At 38.6% G+C, this 8,523-nt stretch overlaps 1 pseudogene; it reads right to left on the bottom strand.

Moving 5' to 3' along the window:
- Positions 1-8,039, bottom strand: part of LOC107093011 — a 67,626-nt pseudogene extending 59,587 nt beyond the window's left edge.
- Positions 8,040-8,523: the final 484 nt, after the last annotated feature.

Genomic DNA, 8,523 nt, shown 5'->3' with positions numbered 1-8,523 from the left:
CATCCATCCATCCATCCATCCATCCATCCATCCATCCATCCATCCATCCATCCATCCATCCATCCATCCATCCATCAGGGTCACAGTGCTACATTTCCAGCAGTCTTTGGTTAAATGGCAGGGTACACCCTGGGCAGGTCACCAGCCAATCACAGAAATACACGAAGACACTCAGCAGAAACAACCATAGGCATCCACTCTCATCTAAGGGCAATTGACACACTGATGAAATGAGAGAGCAAATAAAAGTACATGGAAGGAATCCCCGACATGATCGGGCTTTAAGAGCATTTAGAAAGACAAGTTTAAATGAATTTCAGTAGGAAAAAAAATACTGTGCTGCTATCAAAAATGAAATGTGAAACTGATTGTGATAGCTGACTAATCTACAAAATGTTTTGTAGCAATGGGCATAAGATAAAAACAAACTAAAATTTACAACAAAATGTGTAAAAATGTGCATTTAACAATGAGGATGTAAACATGGGAACAGTGATGGTTATAAAACCCAGCTATCTGCTGGATATCAGTCTGCAGAAGTGCCCCACTATTTCGAAATTACAAAAAGGAATGTCTTAAAGCTGAATGCAGATCACGGCAATTCTGGAATCTAGGTTCAATATCATATCTTTAAAAAGAGAATATACAGATGTTATTTACAACTGAAAAATGCAAGATTTGTCACAGTCGACAGGCTAAGAAACCCTGTAAGAAGGCCTGTAACAGATGGGCTTATATCTTAACTGAAAAAATGTTTGGGTACTTATTGTCAATATTCTTTTCTCTCACTGTGTAATAACACATGCCAACTACTGTACAGCCTGTGTAATTTTCTTTGTAATTTTTTCACTAATTTATAAGGTCAGTACATCTCTGCAGTACAATTTAAGTAATCCAAGTCACTACTGTGTAGTCTGTTTAGTTTTCATTTATTTATATAGTCAGTACATTTCTGCAGTGCAAGTGCAAAAAACCAAGTCAACGAATTTGTACTCTTCCCTTACCTCTCTACTGTGCAGATATATTTTTATATCTAAGGGAATCTTATCCCAGGACATAACAACTTTTTTATGCCTTTTGGGGACTATATACACTCTTTTTATATTGTCTGTCATTTTTTTATCTTTAATGGTAATTTGCTCTAAATCTTTGTACCTGTTGGGAGCTGGAGAAATCCCATCTTTCTCCAGCAGAGTCCGCCGTGGATCCTCTGAGGGAGCCTCCTGCACAGCTGCAGCTCGTCAAGATCATCAGAGGATCCACTACATAAGCTGTCTTCAGACCTTGCCTCAACGCCGCAGTGTTGTTCCAGTTGGTCAGCGCTAAAGCCTAGATCCTCAGTGACTTTGTCTTATCTCCATGACTTTGAATCCAGGTTGGATTCTAACTACTGTCTCTGTTTTCCAGGAAACCCGTGCCTCCTCTGTGAAAGCTCTGGAACAGCTAACCTGCCGAGCCGACCCTCTGAGCCAAACCCTGAAGATTCACAGAGAACACCCAAGCAGCTCTGGACTAGAGCTGGGAAATCCAAGCCAAGGTCTGTTCAAGCTAAGACGTGAGACGCTGAAGCAGCAAACGGACTCTGCTGACAAACTCTTCTCCAGTACCAACAGTGACTCTCCCAAAGTAAACCTCAAGAACCCTCAAGGTATAATCAGTGAACCTGTGGAAATCAAACCCTGTCAGCAGTCACTAACTGTGCTGTCTCTCACGCAGACTCCGGTGAACCAGTATCCAGGCCCGAACCTGAATCAGTACATTCTGTGTGTTTTGTGCCTAAATAAACTGTTAAACTTTTCATCCTTGTGTCCGTCAGTGGTGTTCTGCATAACTGGATCTCCTTCAGTGAACCCATCATGACAGTACCCCATATAAAGTACTGGAACTAGAACTTAAATAAAGCTGTGTCTAAGTTTATATGGAACCAGGAACCTTATCTCATTTATTCTATCAATGTGCCCAATCTATCAATTTCTTATGGACTCTTCTGGAACAATATAAACTTGCAACATATATTGTCATTGACTTTAAGAGTATAACACTGTATTTTGCCCATGGAGACATCTATTACAAACCTATTCATTTTGTATGGCAAATATCATATACATAAATGTAAATATTCCAAAATGTCCCCCAACTTCAGATGTTTTTTGCATAAAAAGAGTACATTAAATCCCTTATATTAATTGAAATCAATAAACAAATCATGTAATTAATTGAATAACATTATTTCAAAGAATAGTGTAAAGTAATTACACTCCTTTTAATTATTTTATTTTAGAGCACCTGTCTAATGTTCTTCTGTATAATTGTTTGTTTGTAAAACCTTTTCGATTAAATATATAAGAATAGACACTCAGTAGAAACAACCATAGGCATCCACAGATGAAAGGGGATAATATGTGGAGAGACCACATGCCTGAGTGACTTTCAATAGAAGAGAAACTAGTGTATAGCTATGAAAAACAGCACAACCAGAAAAAATTAAATGTGAAACTGAAACAATACTCATTTAACAACGGGCATATAGAACCAGCAGACTGAAATTTACACACACACAAAAAAACCTATGCCATTAAAAACAGGAAAAACAGGAAGCCTTAGGTGAAGCAGTCACTGAAGGAGCTCTCCATCTCTAAAACTTAATTAATGGTTTACGCTGCATCAATCAATTCAGAATATTATTCAACAACAGTTACATCTCTTATGAAAATGGTTGTAAAATTATGTTTTTATTTAGTTTTTACTTAGAATAAACATAAACATGTTAATTTTGTACAGGATAAATGCAGAGAGCCCCATTAGTGCTAAAAACAACCAATAAATATAGTTAAAATTTACACCTTTAACACCAGATTACCCTACTGGTGTGAGTCATGGTAAATAAAACCCTCAAGATGTTTTATTAATACTTTTATAAGTAAAAGTTATTGCCTATAAAAAAAAACAACCTTCTGGATGGAAGCAGACAGAAGACAAAATGACATGCTTTCATCCTGAGCATTTTATTTCACAAAATCATAAAAATTAAAATAAATGTTCTTTTCTGAGAGTTAGATTTGAACATGACTAAACCATTGGATATGTGAGAGATGGAAATGGAAATGTTCAGTATATGAAAGCCAGAGATTTAGTTCCCATTCCTGTAAGTCACCACCCTCTTTTATCTCCCTGTATGTGTGTGTGGGGGTAAACTTTTCATGTGAGCAGTGGTGCATGTCCATATCCTTCCCTTCAGATCTCAGAGAGGTTTTTGTATGGTTGTGTACGCTGCATAGATTCACAGTAATTATCTGCTGCATTGTCAGCCTCAACTCCACTGATTGTCAGAGTGAACTGAGGTTCAGATCCACTGTTGCTGATGATTCAGACCAGATGACCTGCAGTTGATTTTAAAAAAGCAGCTTAGCAGGCTGCCCAGGTTTCTGCAGATACCGACTCAGAATATCATCAAATCCATTACTGACTGTTCTGCTCAGAGAGACCATCTCCCCCAAATCAGCAGACTTCACAGCAGGAGTCACTGACCATGAATCTGGACAGTCAGCAGTATATTCAGACACATCTTTGTCGATGTGAATAAAAAAGATAGAATCATATCGTACACCAAAAAAATTAACCACACAGATTAGTGCTGATGTTCAGGCGATTGTAGCTGATATTCAGATTAAAATAGGAACCACACAGGTGGAGCTGGATGAGAAGTTTCACTTTTTACAACATACAGCAAAGACATGTACTGCCCTCTTGTGTCAGAAAAAGAAATGCACATTAATTAAACCATAAGTCTGTATTGTCTGATTGTATGGCAGATATAAAAAGATATCAGGAAGAAATTGAGAAAGAGTGTATGGGTGGGGGGTGACAGTGGCGTTGGATGTAGGAGTTTGCCCTGAAATCGAAGGGTTGACGGTTCAAGCTCCGACTTTCAGTGTTGTTGTGTCCTTGGGCAAGACACTTCACCTGCATAGTCTACTGATGGTGGTCAGAGGGCCCGGTGGCGCCAGCGTACGGCAGCCCCGCTTCTGTCAGTGAGCCCCAGGGCAGCTGTGGCTACAATGTAGCTCGCCACCATCAGTGTGTGAGTGTGTGCGTGAATGGGTGAATGAATGTAGTGTAAAGCGCTTTGGTCAAGTCTCCTAACTTGAATAAAGGCGCTATATAAGTACATGCCATTTACCATTTTTTTTATTTACCATAAAGCAGACCATGTAAAGATAAAGTAAACTACAGGAATGAAATGACAACAGAGTAACAGTGTGAAAGATACATTGTCATATTTTTGGAAGTAATGTGTTTTTTTAGATTTGGCCATTTTATGAGGATGTCTGTGTGTGCAGGTAAATATTACTGTGCAGAACTATTAGGCAACGTAATAAAAAACAAATATATACACATCTCAATTGGTTATTTTCACCAGGTAAATCATTATAACAACTCAAAATTCAGAAATAAACATTTGCGACATTCAAAAAAACAAAAAACAAATAAGTGACCAATATAGCCACCTTTCTTCACCATGATGCTCAACAACCTTCCATCCATATATTCTGTCAGTGTCTTGATCCGTTTGCGATCCAGATTCTGTGCAGCAGCCACCACAGCCTCCCAGACACTGTTCAGAGAGGTGGACTGTTTTCCATCCGTGTAGATCTCACATTTCATGAAGGACCACAGGTTCTCAATGGCGTTCAGATCAGGTGAACAAAGGAGCCACGTAATTTTTTTTTCTCCTTTTAGACTTTTTCTGACCAGCCAGGCTGTGGTGTATTTTGATGCGTGTGACGGAGCATTGTCCTGCATGAATATCATGTGTTTCTTGAATTAAGGCGACTTCTTCTTGTTCCACTGTTTAAAGAATGTGTCTTCCAGAAACTGGCAGTAGGTCTGGGAATTGATCTTGACTCCATCATCAACCTGAAAAGGTCCCATAAGCTCATCTTTGATGATACCAGCCCATACCAGTACCCCATCTCCACCTTGCTGGTGTCTGAGTCGATAAGGAACTTGCTGCCCTTTACTGATCCAGCCTCATACCCATCCATCTGGCCCATCAAGACTCGCTCTCATTTCCTCAGACCAAAACTTGGGGAAATCAGTCTTCAGATATTTCTTGGCCCAATCTTGAAGTTTTGTCTTGTGTGTCTTGTTCAAAGGTGGCCTTTTTTTCTGCTTTCCTTACCCTGGCCAGTACCCTGAGTATTGAGCACCTTGTGCTTCTCGGCACTCCAGACATGTTGCAGCTCTGAAATATGCCACAACTGGTGGCTAATGGCTTCCTGGCAGCTTGACACTTGATCCTTCTCAATTCATGGGGAGTTATTTTGCGTTTTCTTTTTTCAACACGCTTCTTGCACCCCTGTTGGCTATTTGCCATGAACCACTTGATTTTGCGATTTTGTTACTTTTCAGAGTCTATCAAATCTCTTTTCTGACCCATTTTGCCAAAGCAAATGAAGTTGCCTAATAAGAACACCTTAAATAGGGTGTTGATGTCATTAGGCCACACCCCTTCTCATTACAGAGATGCACAACACCTGATTTACTTGATTGATATTTGGCTTTCAAGCCTGTACATCTTGGAGTAAGACAACATGTATAAAAATGATGATGTGGTCGAAATACTCATTTGCCTAATAATTCTGCACACAGTGTAGATAAAAACTGAATATAAAGAAAAACACAGATTTTAAGAATGTTCCCCGCTGTTAGTTACTACAATGAAGTACCAATATATATTTATATGTATTCATATTATCAGATGTTAAAGGTACAAGACATTACACAATACACAGACAATGTAACAAACTCAGCATAAATTTAAACACGTTATAGACGATAATTCATCTATAATCTAATGCTCTAAAAATCACTTCATAAATCTTAATAGATACTTTTTGTACTTCAAAAAAGTAACAAGAATGTTTGGATTTTTTTTGGCATTTTAAACGATCAAAGAAGTACAATAGTGGAATAAGGAGTAAATATTTGTGTTTACTTTTCAACAGTCTTGGTCAGAATGTGACGTGTCGCCCTGCAGATCCATTAGTATATTCAAGGCTGGTTTGTGTGTGTTTAGAAACCCAGGAGACTTTATAACAACATTTTTTCACAATAAAACTGATTGAATTCGGTATATCGGACTTCTTGATTGTGGTTCTCCTGTTCAACTGCTTGTTCATGATGTCAACAGAACCAAGGAGTTTGTTCCATGTTTGGTTTTTCAGTTAAGAATTTACAATCCTGGGGAAAAAACAATCTTAGGAAGTGAAATCAAAAAGAGAAAAATTTAAATAGTGAAAATATTAAAAATATTATATGACCTGATGCCCTGAGAGCCTTTCAGTGTTTAGTTTAAACAAAAATTTTCTTATAGAATTTAGAATTTCTTTTTAATGGACATTTTAATTTTTTAATCAGGTTTTTTTGCTGCTTAGGATTGGCATCCAAAGATTTTTTTCATATTTGTATATAAAGTATATATTTTGACATAAAATATAAAGTATAGCAGGAATTGTAAGCATGTCCTAAATATTATGTATCATGTAAGTCTGTCTTTCTCTAACTTTGATCCTACAGATATAATTTCCCCCTTTAATGTAGCTATCCATGCGTTCTAGTATTACTGCCAGACTTTGTTTAAAGGTTTTATCTTTCTAGCCTGTATATCAAGTTTGTGCAAGTGGCTGATGAGATTAACTCTATAAATGGTATATGGCCTGTACAGGCCTTTTTCAAGTCAGGAGACTTGACCAAAGCGCTTTGCACTACATTCATTCATTCACCCACACACTCACTCACTGATGGTGACAAACTACATTGTGTCCTTGAACCCCAGTTGGCCTCTGCAGATGGCCGCCCACACTTAGCCTGGTTCTGATGTAGGTTTCCTTTATTTAAAAAGGAGTTTTTCCTCTCCCCTGTCACTGTAAGCATGTTTGGTGTGAGGAATTGCCTTTGAGTCAATGAGTCGATGCAATTAACTGGTTTTACTTAGATAGAGACCTTTGAAGCATTTTCACTGTATGATCTGGTTGAATTGTAAAGTGCCTTGAGATGACAAGTTGTGAATTGACGCTATATAAATAAACTGAATTGAATTGAATAGCCAGAGCTGCCCTGAGGCTCACTGGCAGAAGCACGGCTACACTGGCGCCACCAGTCCCTCTTACCACCATCAGTAGGCAATGCAGGTGAAGTGTCTTGCCCAGGGACACAATGACGCTGAAAGTCGGAACCAGGTCTTGAACCAACATCCCTCCAGTTGCAGGGAAAACTCCTTCCTTCGACGCCATCTTTAGTTGGAGTTTATCAATACTCACCTACAGTTGAGTATGTTTTAGGTTAATGTTGACATTTACTGGTAAACAACTCAGGCATCTTTAAATTATAAATGTTATCTATTGTAAGTGACCTTAGTGCTTGGTGAGGTTTCTGTCAGCTCTGTGTTCAGTGGTCTGTATCAGGGTCTCTTTCTCCTCAGCAGCTGCAGTCAGTTTCTGCTCTAACAGCTCAGTGTGTCTGCAGTCTGACTGAGGGAGGTTTTTGTACAGCTAAAAATCACTGTGTGAAGACCCATGAGCCTGCTATAATATGTATGCTCTTACAGTAATAAACTGCTGCATCTTCAGCCTGAACTCCAGTGATGGTCAAAGTGAAGTCAGAGTTCCTTCCACTACCACCAAACCGATCTGGTGTTTCTGTATGAAGCGTTTTTGCGTATTTTATCAGGAGCTTTGGAGGCTGTCCTGGTTTTTGCTGATACCAGAACAAAGCATCATCACCATCATCATATTTTAAAACAGCAGGATTTGTTGTACACTGAATAGTGACAGTCGATCCTGGAGTAAATGTCTCCACTGGAGGTTGAGTCACAGTCACCTGAGCGCTGCATCCTGCAGACAAAAACAAATCCTTCATTTATCAGCAGAAAGGCATGAGAGTAAAAGCAGCACATCATGTTAGAAATGTTGCTGAGGGAATGAACCTGTAAAACAGCAGCAGGTCAGTGTCCAGATGAGGATGAAGATGAGAGTCATGGTTCTTGTTGTTTCTGCTGGCTTGACTGATAGATCACAGTCCTGCAGTGTTGAACTCTCAGGACTATAAACCTTCTCAGTTCCCTGGAGGATCAGCTGACCATGCAAAGCCTCCTCTCTATGGAAATGATTTCTCTGCTCTCAGCGCACTGGAGACAAACAGAGACACAACATCTGAACAAAGAGTGGCTGGATATAAACTATTCAACACCTGAACAAAAGAGAAGAAGATAAAATAGAGACAAGACGAATTTTGGTATTTGGATTTAAAGCAAATCTCTTTTAAAGGTATAAATATTTCTTCCCTTTTACCAACAGATATTTCTAATATTCTAATACAGCAAAACTTATAACAGATATATATAATTTAATAGTTTTGAGATTTGTATAACTTAGACTATTCTTTGATTATTTTAGCTTTTGCAAAAAATAAAACATGAATTACTGAAGAATATTACAACACTCTCCCATGAGGCAAAGAAAC

Source organism: Cyprinodon variegatus, unplaced genomic scaffold, assembly GCF_000732505.1.
Source record: "Cyprinodon variegatus isolate N-32 unplaced genomic scaffold, C_variegatus-1.0 Scaffold403, whole genome shotgun sequence".
Classification (NCBI taxonomy): Eukaryota; Metazoa; Chordata; class Actinopteri; order Cyprinodontiformes; family Cyprinodontidae; genus Cyprinodon; species Cyprinodon variegatus.
The sequence above is the reverse complement of the archived record's forward strand: the minus strand, read 5'-3'. Positions and strand labels throughout refer to the sequence as shown.